This window comes from Juglans regia, chromosome 3 (assembly GCF_001411555.2).
Source record: "Juglans regia cultivar Chandler chromosome 3, Walnut 2.0, whole genome shotgun sequence".
NCBI classification, from domain to species: Eukaryota; Viridiplantae; Streptophyta; class Magnoliopsida; order Fagales; family Juglandaceae; genus Juglans; species Juglans regia.
The window spans coordinates 10,582,803-10,596,170 of record NC_049903.1 but is presented as its reverse complement, the minus strand read 5'-3'; positions in this window follow the sequence as shown (position 1 = coordinate 10,596,170).

The following is a 13,368-nucleotide window of genomic DNA, read 5'->3' as shown; positions in this document are numbered from 1 at the left end:
ACCATTCACTAAGTGTGGCTAAAATCTTGCCAAGTGTCCAAATAAAACTTCTCTAACCTAATTTGGACATTACACACTGTGATTTGAAAACACTGCAATGGGTGCGCTTATCGAAGTTACTATTCACTCCAAAAAAATACATATTAAACTTAGTACTAAAAAAAATATAAATATTCATATTAACTTATAGTGAAAATTGTTTAACGAAATTCAACCCCGAAGTGCCCCTAAAAATAATTTCACAATTTTCAACAGATGTTTCGTCTGGAATTATGAAAATAAGTTATTGCGCCATAAAATCTTAAATAATCATCTGAGTCCAATGGCGTAGACCATAATGCATTCTGACACTTCTAACTACCTCAAATAATTAAACTCATATTACTAGCGCCATAGTGAGTGATAACACTGACTATGTTGATAGACTAAAACCTATGCGATTGGTCGATTTGTAAAAAATTATGGGGTTTTCACGAGATTCCTAAAGTTAATAGAAATTCCACCAATAAATTTCTAGCGGGCTGTTACAATAGTACTAACAATTTTGCCGAAGTCATGGGTATAGTTCATGGCCTTCGATATGTTTGTTTGTTGGGTTTGATAAACGTTAAGATTAACTAGATTGTATGCTTGTGATAAAATGGTTGAATGTGAAAAGATGTTGGCTTTGGTATAAGGAGAATTATTGGGATGAAAGTCAAAGAGGACTGGAGGATCTTTGGGTCTCTCTCTCGCATTCTTTTAGAGAGACTAATGCAGTAGCAGATGATTTAGTGCGAAGAGGTGCAAAAGGTTCCAATGAAGTGTGGTACTCAGTTTCAAATTTTCCTTTGCAAACTAGAGGATTAATTAGATTAGATAGGAAGTTTTCCTTATATTCGGAAAAGTTGTAAACGATTTTGTATAGGGTGGTTAATTTCTTTATTCTTTAGCGAAGTTTGGTTGGGAAGTGATGGTTTTAGTTTATTAACACTGTTTTTGCCTCCACCACAAGTGAAGTTTTGTTTTTTTCGTTTTTTGTTTTTATTTTTGTTTTTGTTTATTGTTTTTTTAATTATAAGAAGGCTTGACCTCAAGTTTCATTTAAAAAAAAAAAAAAAAAAACCTTGTTGCCACTTGAGCATCACCAAGGCAAAACCAATGACAAAACACCACCATAAATGCCACTTTACACACATTATATACATGCAAACTAATTTTAGTTAGTAATAACGTATTAAATTGCAAGAAAAATAAAAGATATAGCAATCATTACACTCAAAATGAAAAACTTTTAAAGCAAGCAAGTCACATAAATAGTACTCCATATTGGTAACTGACACGTCACATCCTCTAAAACATCAGAAACTTGAATAGCATCAAGAGCACAAAACAGCTCATCGCAGCATCCAACTCCCAATCAGACGTTCCTATAGAATATAAGACCAGTGCGAAATCCCTCCAGACCAATCAATAAGGCTCCCTACTGTTGCTTTCTTAGTCATAGCATAAGAATAGAGGTGGAAAAACAGAGTTGAAGGAAGCCAACAAATACCAACTAAACAGCAATGGCTGGTCACATCAAGCCTTCGCTACTTCAAACCAGCTACATTTTCACCTAAATTATCTCTAATAATTTTTTTTTTCTTTTTTTTCCCTTCATCTAAGTTATGAACAGAACACTGATACTTTAAAAATTGACTTCAAATATAGTACCAAAGCATGCGCTGCTCCAAGCTACTGAGGTGTTTGATACTGAACATTTTGACTACTAATACCAGGATGAGACATTCCAGTCGCGGGAGACAGAGACTAAATCTGAGATTCTGAGTGCTTTTGCTGCTCATCAGCTTCACTATAAACAAAGATGCTCTCTCGACTAGTTGAGATAACATGAACAACCTGGTTCTGGTGGTTGAATAGCATCAATTCCAAACTCATCCTGGAGATCCTAGTATAAATTAAATTGTTAGAAAAACATGATTGAAAAAAGAGGATTGTGTTTTCGTTGATTAAAGTTATTGTCTCACCTTGGAGATCTCACTTCAGAAAGATAAATGAAATTGAAAATGAAACAAGAAACAAGAAACACTTCCACATCTTGAATGAAATTAAAATAAAAAAATTTCCATGTTACAGAATCCAGGAGAAAAAAGTGATAATTCAGTAAGATTGGCACTCCAAAATTAGATCAAAATTAGAATTATGATTGAATCAGTTCAATGGGATCATAAAAGAATGGTGGAAAGGGTTGCACAGATTTATTATTTCGACCAAGATATCATAGAGACTACCAGAAAGATCATTCGCAGAAGAAGTCATGAGGCTGTAATGCACGCTGAATCCCTGGAGTAAAATCTGGCAGTACAACCACACTGTCAAAGTAGTAGCAAATCATTCTTGAGAGATACTATTTAAAACAAAACCTATGTCACCAGCTCATTGGCCCAAACTAGGAACTTGTAGGCAATATTCAAAATAGCATTGGAAGACAGATGACTCCAGCACAAACCAACTAAAATACCATACATAAATAGCAGCACCATGTGATGTCGACTGATCATATATATAATTTTTTATCAGTAATATCAACTGATCATATATGACATTAATAGATCTAATTAACAATTTTTCTCATAAGTAACTTGGAGTAATTAACAAATACCACAGTGATGTGATTGATTTCAGAAAACTATATTTTATTCTATTAGTTACAGCTACTTACTATGAGATATATAATCATTCATGAATTGAGATATATCAGCACTTAACTTTTTTTGTTGCAAAACACCAGAGCTTCCTCATGACACCAAATAATGGACAAAGAGATGAATGTTCATAAAAGTTGGTTTAGCTTTGACAAACTATTCAAAATAAGCAAACTCAATTCCCTTTTTTTTGTTTTTTTATTGCATGCCTGGAATGTTCTTTAATTAAGATCAGAAAGTATAACGTTTTTTTTTTATATATGTACACACATGCATATAAAAGGACAGGAAGATGGATGGGCAAATTATTATCAAAAGAAAAAAAACCTATGCTTTTAATGGCAATTAGATTGTTTAAAGTTGATAGTGGCCAAAGGAAAAATAGCTTCTATTGGATATTTTATCGCACAAGCATATGAATTTACTCCGTCGACTAACAAAGATAATAGATATATTTAATCAAATCAAATTTAATTGGTATGGCTAAAGAAACATTGCAAGATACTCAAAAATCAGTTCTTGCCACGGTCGTACTGCTAACGTAGAAACCAACTCAATAAACTCAATCAAACCAAAAAATTCAACTAAATTCACATGGTTAGACCTGAAAAATCAGCTCAATCATACTTCTAAAAAAGCTCATTTAATCATGTAGATACGGCACATTCATAAACTAAGATAATTTATGTCAATGACTTACATAAACAAAAAAAAAAAGTGCAAAATGCGATTGTTAGGGACTCTCTAGTGGGAAGAGGAAGAAGGCCAAGGAAGTGGGAGGAAGAAACTAAGGAGTTAGGGTTATGTCGGAATGAAGTGAGGTCTGGAAGTGTTAAGCCATTGGAACTCAGAACGCACCGTTTAATCAACTGGGAATGAAAGCTACCAGTCGTTTGGCTCAGTTCAAGAATAAAGCTGCTTGACGTTTACCTTTTATTAATTCCTTCGTTTGTCATTTGCTTTCGTTTGTTATCTGCTTTCCGTTACATGAAGTTGTTATTTGCTTTACACGTGTTGCATTGCCATTAGATTAGTTTGTTATGGCTGCAACCCTTTTATGTACGTCCAGAGCAACACAAAGAATCATCTGGAAAATATTAAGGACTTGTCTATCTTGGAGGTTAGGGAATCCCTCAAAGCACCCTATTGGCATTCTGAGATTTCAGTGCCATTTTATCAAACACTTGGTTTACCATTTCGTTTCTTCACCATACACTCGGCATCATTCTTCTTTTCATCTCCATATTACATTCTATCTCAAACAGAACCCTTACAATTGGTATCTAGAGACTACGATCCTAATGGCAGAAAACACACGCACAAATAAACAGCAAACCCAGGAAATACTACACAACCATGACCAGAGTATACATGAATTAAAGGAGCAGATGACGCAAATGAATGACATGCTTAGAACTATAATGGCTACACAGACTCAACAACAAGCTCAGTTGGTTCAGAGGGAGCCACCACCAGAAGGTGATACGGATTATTGAAGATTCTTACAGCGTGGTATCAAGCTCGAGTTTCCTCATTTTGAAGGCACAGATCTAGCAGGATGGATTTTCAAGGCTTCTCGTTACTTCGAGTATCACCAGACAGCTCCTGCTCACCGTCTCCTCATGGCCTCGTACCACATGAATGGTGAAGCTCTGGTGTGGTATCAAGATGCTGTTGATACAGGATAGTTTCAGTGTTGGCAGACATTTATTGAAGCTCTCCAACTGAGGTTTAGCCCTACAGCTTATGATGACCCCATGGAGGCCATCACACTGCTGAAACAAACAGCTTCTCTTACAGCTTATAAGAGTCAGTTTCAAGCTCTGTCGAATTGATTGAAAGGCTTACCTGATTCTCATAAGTTAAGCTGCTTTCTCAGTGGCCTCAAAGATGAGATTCGGCTCCCTCTCCGCATGTTCAACCCTATCAACTTGAATGCAGCATATGGCCTCGCACGGATTCAGGAAGAGTACTTGGTTAGTTCCGGCAAACCATTCAAAACATGGGGAGATAAAAGCAGTGCATCTACTTTCTATGGGGGACAAGGAAGTTCTGCAACTAGCAACTCCAACAAATACACTAAACCAGCAGCACAACCAACCAAAGTTCACTCGATGCACATGGATGAAAAGAGGCGCAAGGGACTATGTTTTCACTGTGGTGATAAGTGGAACCCAATACATGTTTGTAAGTCTCCTAAAATTTACTTTATGCATGCTGTAAATGACAATCTTGATGAAGAGATTTTCTATGATTCAACTGAAGTAGTTGATAACATGCCTAACCAGCAGCCTAAATTTAAGCCTGAGATATCACTTAATGCCCTTACGGGTACCCCATGTCCCACAACTATGAGATTGCAGGCAAAAATTGGTTCTACCATGGTAGTGCTCTTGGTAGATTCAAGAAGCATACATAACTTTCTGGATCCATCGATTGTTTCCAAAAATGCATTTACTATAAACAAAACTGGTCAGATAACCGTGAAGGTGGCAAATGGTGACATTCTACATAGTCAAGGTTTCTGTAGTCAGGTGCTGACATCTGTGCAAGGGAATTGTTTCAGGCCTTCATTCTATGTTTTACCCTTAGCTGGTTGTGATGTTGTATTGGGTATTCAATGGTTGGGAGAGTTGGGTCCTATTACTTGGGATTTTTCACATTTAACCATGCAATTTTATGGGAAGGGTTAAGAGTTGAATTGAAGGGGGTCCAAACCAGAGCATCGACCCTCACTAATGAGGGTGATAAATCTTTAGCCACTGCCTTCCACAAAGGGAGGGGCCTTCTCTTACAATTGTTGAATGTTGATAGAGAAGAACCTACATAGTTTTGCTGTCCAGTAATTACTCACTTGCTAGAGCAGTTTCATAGCATATTCCAGGTACCTGTTGGCCTACCCCTGAGTAGGTCTCATGACCATAAAATTGTGCTGAAGGATGGCACTAATCCTATCTCCATTAGACCCTACAGATACCCTCACTATGAAAAGGTTGAAATAGAAAAGATTGTCACTGAACTTCTCAAAATTGAGGTGTTATTAGACCCAGCAGCAGTCCTTTCTCTTCACCAGTTCTCTTGGTCAGAAAACATGATGGCAGTTGGCGTATGTGTGTGAATTACAGGGCACTAAACCAAGAGACTGTAAAGGACAAGTTCCCAATCCCAATAATTGATGAACTACTTGATGAATTGCATGGGTCCCTCATTTTTTCTAAGCTTGACCTTCGGTCAGGCTATCATCAAATACGAGTTGTTCCTGAAGATGTTCATAAAACAACATTTCGTACACATGAGGGCCATTATAAATTTTTGGTAATGCCCTTCAGGCTTACCAATGCACCATCCACCTTCCAGGGTCTTATGAATACAGTTTTTAGACCTTTTTTGCGAAGGTTTGTACTTGTATTTTTCAATGACATACTAGTTTACAGCAGCTGTATGGAAGAACACATTGAGCATCTAAGGCAGGTGTTAAACACACTTGCTAGTCACTGTTTATATGCGAAGAGATCTAAATGCCTATTTGGGGTTCCTGAGGTGGAGTACTTGGGTCACATAGTAACTGGTGTTGGAGTTAAAGCTGATCCTAAAAAGATTGCTGCTATGTTGGAATGGCCAGTGCCTAAAACTATAAAATCTTTAAGGGGTTTTCTTGGCTTAACTGGTTATTATCGTAAATTCATCAAGCACTATGGTTTAATTGCAGCTCCCCTCACTCACCTTTTAAAAAAGAATTCCTTCTCTTGGAATGAAAAGGCTGCTGCCGCCTTTGAGGAGCTCAAAACTGCAGTTACATCACCTCCAGTACTACGGCTGCCTGATTTCTCTCAACCCTTCACTTTAGAGTGTGATGCAAGTGGAAGGGGTGTAGGTGCTGTCCTCATGCAACAGGGACAACCTATAGCCTTTTTAAGCAAGGCTTTGAAGGGTAGGGCCTTGGATTTGTCAACTTATGACAAGGAGCTGTTGGCTCTTGTCATAGCTATTCAGAAATGGAGACCTTACTTGTTGGGGCAGGTGTTCAAAGTCAAAACAGATCAACAGGCCCTAAAGTTCCTACTAGAGCAGAAAGTGGGCACGGTTACCCAGCAAAAGTGGATCACTAAACTGCTGGGCTATGATTTCAGTATCGAATTCAAAAAAGACAAAGACAACAAAGTGGCTGATGCCTTGTCCCGAAAGCATGAGGCTGATATAGTCACAGAGGGATCTTTGGCTGTTATTACTTTCCCTACTCCTACTTGGATTGAGGAACTGAAAGCCACTTATGCAACCTCTCCGGATTTATAGGGATTGTTGGCCAAGCTCAATTCTAATCAAGAAGTACCTAAGGGCTTTGCACTTCATCATTTATACATGATGATCCTCAAGCTGACCACTCGGGGTTTCTTAGAACCTATAAAAGGGCAAAGAGGGATTTTTGGTGGAAAGGAATGAAACATAATATCAAACAGGCAATAAGGGAGTGTGGCATCTGTCAAGCCAACAAAACAAAAACTGTCTTGTATCCAGGCCTACTCCAACCACTTCCTATTCCTGATCAGGCTTGGGAGGCTATTTCACTTGACTTTATAGAAGGTCTGCCTAAATCTAAAGGGATGAATGTTATTTTGGTGGTGGTTGATAGAATGACCAAATACGGTCATTTTATACATCTGACTCACCCTTACATAGTTGCTGGAGTGGCCCTAAAGTTTTTTCAAGAGATCTTTCGACTTCATGGTCTTCCCAAGACCATAGTCTCAAATCGTGACCCTATTTTTCTAAGCTGTTTTTGGAAGACCTTATTTGAGCTCCAAGGGTCCACATTACACTACAGTTCGGCTTATCATCCAGAGACAGATGGCCAAATTGAGGGCCTTAACAAAACGTTGGAAGGCTATCTAAGAAGTTACGCAGGATTTAAACGCAACTGTTGGGCTCAATGGTTGTCAATGGTAGAGTTTTGGTACAACACTTCATATCATAACTCTACAAAGACTTCACCTTTCGAAGCCCTCTATGGGTATTGTCCTCCTAAACTCATCTCTTATATTCCTGGTACGTCCCTAAATGCCTCAGTAGACAGTTTGCTACAAACCCAAGAACAACTAAAAGCAATACTTAAACACCATCTTGAGGAATCACAGGCAAGGATGAAGATGTATGCAGATAAACAAAGAACAAAGAGACATTTCACAGAAGGGGATTGGGTTTACCTCAGGTTGCAGCCCTATCGACAGAGATCAGTGGCAACTTGAAGAAATCTCAAACTGTCTCCAAGATTTTATGGACCCTTTCGCATCAGCCAGAAGATTGGAAGTGTGGCATACAGGCTTGATCTCCCTCTTAGTTCCAAGATTCACTCAGTTTTTCGCATCTCTTGCTTGAAACGTAAACTGGGAGAAAACATCAATCCCTTACCACAGTTGCCACCAGTGAATGGAGAGGGTGAAATCATACCTGAACCAGAGGCTATTGTAGACAGGAGGAGGAAGAAGCTGGGTAATCGAGCCATCACCGAAGTGCTCATCAAGTGGGTGGGAATGGAAGCCGAAAACAATACGTGGGAGTCCCTATGGAGGCTGCGCAACCTTTACCCACACCTTGTGGGCAAGGTGCTTTAAGGGGTGGGGATTGTTAGGGACTCTCTAGTGGGAAGAGGAAGAAGGCCAAGGAGGTGGGAGGAAGAAACTAAGGAGTTAGGGTTATGTCGGAATGAAGTGAGGTCTGGAAGTGTTAAGCCATGAGAACTCAGAATGCACCGTTTAATCAACTGGGAATGAAACCTACCAGTCGTTTGGCTCAGTTCAAGAATAAAGCTGCTTGTCGTTTACCTTTTATTAATTCCTTCGTTTGTCATTTGCTTTCGTTTGTTATCTGCTTTTCGTTACATGAAGTTGTTATTTGCTTTACACGTGTTGCATTGCCATTAGATTAGTTTGTTATGGCTGCAACCCTTTTATGTACGTCCAGAGCAACACAAAGAATCATCTGGAAAATATTAAGGACTTGTCTATCTTGGAGGTTAGGGAATCCCTCAAAGCACCCTATTGGCATTCTGAGATTTCAGTGCCATTTTATCAAACACTTGGTTTACCATTTCGTTTCTTCACCATACACTTGGCATCATTCTTCTTTTCATCTCCATATTACATTCTATCTCAAACAGAACCATTACAGCGACCACTTCCAATTTCTCCAATTTCCAAAAGTAACAGCAAAAACACGAACAGAAGGATCACCAGAAACCAAAACGAACAAAATATCATAAAAAATGAAATTAAATTAAATTCTGAATCGAAAAACAAAAGTTTAAAGGAACTAGAAGTTCTGGAATTCCTTTTACCGTCGTACTTCACTGCTACCCATCCATTTCACAGGGCCGTTTTGCCCTTTTCTACATCCCAAATTATTTACCTTCTTATAGACAGAGAAAGAGGGCGTTTTGGGCCGAGATACGGGTGCTTTCGGTCAGGGGAGTGGGGTTGACCGGGAAGTGGGAAGGGCTAATCCAGTACACAATTTATGATTTCATACACTACATATTTAGTAAGAGAAACAAAAAAGTATGGTGTATGGTGTGTGAGAATGATGAATAGATTTTTTTTTAAAAATATGTGGGTCTCATCAAGAAAAAAAAAAATGAGTTTTTCATACTTTTGCATGGTAGTGTCCACTTTTTTATAAAGGTCTTACGCGAAGCTTGTGTATTTGAGATTTGTATATATCATTTTTCAAAAAAACATTTGCATTTTCAAATTTTAAAATAAAAATAAAAATAATAAATTATATTAAACTAATATTGTAATTTATAATATTTTTATTCAATTTTTTATCTTTCATTTCTGAAAATCTAATAAAACATCTTGCTAAGGGTCATATTTATAGATAATACAAAGAGGAAACCCTAATTGGTCCCTTAATAAATAAAATAAAATAAATAAATAAAGAGATAAGTGATAGTGGTGTGGGGCCCATTGCATTGGCCCTTAGTGGCCTTGGTTGGCCCATGGCCTAGGACATGGGCCTGGCTGGAGTGTGGCTGGCATGGTCTAGGTGTTGGCCTAGTTGGCATGACCCAAACAAGGGCCTGGGCACTGGGCATGCGCGTTGGCCTGCGTGCGCCAGGCACTGGGCGTGCGCGCTGGGCTTGTGTGCTGCCCGTGCAGGCGTACGCATGCTCTGTTGCGCACAAGCTTGTCTTGACATGGCTTTGGCGTGTTGATGGCCAGGCCAAGTGCTGCTGGTGTGCACTGAGGCATGTCACTAGCCTCACCCTGGGCTGTTAAGGGCATGTCATGGTTGGGGCCATGGCATGTAGTGGTGTTGCCTTGGGCATGTCATGGCAGGGGCCATGGCATGCCTGTGGGACTATTTTGGTGCTATCAGGTGGGTGTCATGGCATGTCTGTGGGCTTGTCCTGGGCGTGCCATGGCATGCCTGTGGGCGTGCTGATGGCCTGCTGATGTTGCTGGGCAGGCTGCTGGGCGCTGAGGCTGACTGCTGGTCATGCTGATGGTCTGCTAGGCATGCTGACACTGGGCTGCTGCTAGGCGCACTAGTGGGCATTGGGCTGCTGCTGGGCATGTGAGGGACAGTGTCAAGGCATGTTAGCGACAGTGTCAATGGGCTGTCATGGCATGTCAGAGGCAGTGTTAAGGTGCTGTCATGGCATGTTAGTGGTTGTGTCAAGGGGTTGTCAAAACTAAACCATGGCACGATCAAGTGAGCAAATGTGAGACATGTTCTAATTAACCCGTGTCATTTTTACAATCTTCCTAGGGCATTCACTAGACCCCTAGGGAAGTCCTCTAAATTTGGCCTTGATCCCGGAAGTGGCCCAATCTTGGTTGTCCATGCATTTCTAGGACCATGTCCTAGGGTGGTTTTTGATGGAGTCTTTACACGTCTTCCCAAGTTCCGTTTGTGAAACAAAACCCATGTCACCAGCTCATTGGCCCAAACTAGCATTCAAAATAGCATTGGAAGACAGATGACTACAGCACAAACCAACTAAAATACCATACATAAATAGCAGTACCACATGATATCGACTGATCATATATATATATATATATTATCAGTAATAGATCTAATTAACAATTTTTCTCATAAGTAACTTGGATTAATTAACAAGAGCACTGCTATGGGTCCCGAATTCAAGACCCATTTTGTGTCCCGAATAAGCATTTTATTTTTTTTGTTTTTTTGTTTATTTTTTTATGTATTTTTTTAATCATTATAAATATTTTTTAAAAAAATAAAAAAATTACAATATCATTAAAAAAAATATTTTTAATCATTCAGTAAAAAAAAAAAAAAACATTCGGGACACACTTTGGGTCCCAAATTCAGGACCCAAAGCATTTCCCAATTAACAAATACCTCAGTGATGTGATTGATTTCAGAAAACTATATTTTATTCTATTAGTTACAGCTACTTACCACGAGATATATAATCATTCATGAATTGAGAGATATCAGCACTTTTTTTTTTTTTTTTTTATTGCATGCCTGGAATGTTATTTAAATTAAAATCAGAAAGTATAACGTTTTTTTTATATATACGTACACACATGCATATAAAAGGACAGGAAAATGGATGGGCAAATTATTATCAAATGAAAAAAACCTATGCTTTTAATGGCAATTAGATTGTTTAAAGTTGATAGTGGCCGAAGAAAAAATAGCTTCTTTTGGATATTTAATCAAACAAGCATATGAATATACTCAGTCTAACAAAGATAATAGATATAGTTAATCAAATCAAACAAAACTCAGAATCCAATGGTCAAATTCCAACCTCTCAATTGTTCTCAAGCATTTTAACACAGCTACTAAGCGAAAAAAAAAAAAAAAGAAGGCTAATTAAGAGCCGAAGCATCAAAACACAGTGATAGAGTCCAAGAATTATTTTAAAAAAAAACTATTTCAGAGTTTAGTGTTAATTTCAAACGACCAAACATGTTTGAAAAAGAAGAAAGGATGGGGAATTGGACGAACTAGGGTTTCGAATTTCGAAACTTACCACGAATTGGGAAACTTCACAAGAGCCTTAATAGGCGATACTTCTGGTCAGTTGCAGGAAATAAAATTAAATTCCGAATCAAAAAATGAAAGTTTAAAGGAATTGGAAGTTCTGGAATTCCTTTTACCACCGTACTTCACTACTACCCATCCATTTCACACGGCCGTTCTGCCATTTTCTGCTTCCCAAATTATTTACCATCTTTCAGACAGAGAGGGAGCATTTTGGGCCGAGATACGGGTGCTTTCGGTCAGGGGAGTGGGGCTGACCGGGAAGTGGGAGGGGCTAATCCAGTACACAATATATGTGGGCCACGGAGTGGGTGGATGGGATTTGAGAGGTAACTACCGACCATCGTCGTCTTTCAAATTTCGTTTGTGAAAATGTACGAATTAGCTGCACGTGACACCACGGGAGAGGATGTGGTGAATCTAGTGATAGTCGGTATCAGATTATAAAAGAAAAAAAAAACGAGAGCACATGTTTAAAAAAAAAAAAAAAACCCTACTTTTTAACCTTCATTTCACCGGTAAAAGTAAATGTCTCTGGTTAAGAATACAACTCTTGATTTTAAGGTACCTTTTAGATAATCAGCCTTGCTTCAGGTATCCGGCTTTAAGTAGCTTTTGGGAAATCGGCTCCCACGTTAGCAGATATTATTTAAAAAAAAAAAAAAAACTAAAATCAAACTTTGATGGATGGCCTGGAACTTTTTCTTTGCTTCTTCTACGAACTTTGAGTTCCCAGAAACTGAACAACGATTTGGGTGCCATCTCTAGCGCAACAAGTAAAATATGTTTCTTACAGCAAGGTTTTACAATTCACACAGTTTCTCGCATATCCCAGTAAAAATTTATCGTTCCGAACCCTTCTCTTTTTCTCTTACAGGAAATCCCGTAAACCAAAATCCTCTTGCAGTTGAAAAATTATCATAAAAACAGTCATTTTTCATGATCCGAAAGGAACCCATATGTTCATTTGAGAAACTAAGCTCAAGAAAAGTTTTTTAGGAGATGTTTTTAAATTTAAAAGAAGACCAATTTGATTGAATCGTGAAGAAAAGCCATCGAAAAAAGCTAACAAGAAAGATTTCCAATGCTAACCAGTGCAAATTTCTTATAAGCATTCCTGAGCTCCGACCCAGTGCATTCCTTTTTCATCCGGAGGACTCATTTGGCTTTCGTGGCAAAGAAGGGTTGAGGAGAGAAGAAAATCAACCTCAAGAACACTCCATTTTTATATAAGTATTCACTTTTACATTTATTGTTTTCTTTTTCTTTTTGGTTATTTTCTTAACACTACAATAATTTAATATCCCGATTTTAACAATTAATTCAATGTGTTTCATTATCTGTTGACTGTGTGATAAGGACACAGGTGCGGTTGAGATTGCAGGGTGGTGGTAGATATTTTTTCCAGATTGTGTCTAGAAACTTCTGTTTTAACTGTGAGGTCTTTTTTGACGGCACACTTTGTGAGACTGATAAGAAATGAAACCCCAGGTTTGGGTCCTTCAATTGGCATGAAAAAGAGGTGGAGGAAGACACAATTTCGTCTGTGGCAAAGCTGGCTCCCAATGTCGTATTTGTATCATGGGTATACCAAAGGAGTTATGCGTTTTAGATGAGAAGAAGAAGATGAGAATAAGATGCAAAGAAGAAGATAGAA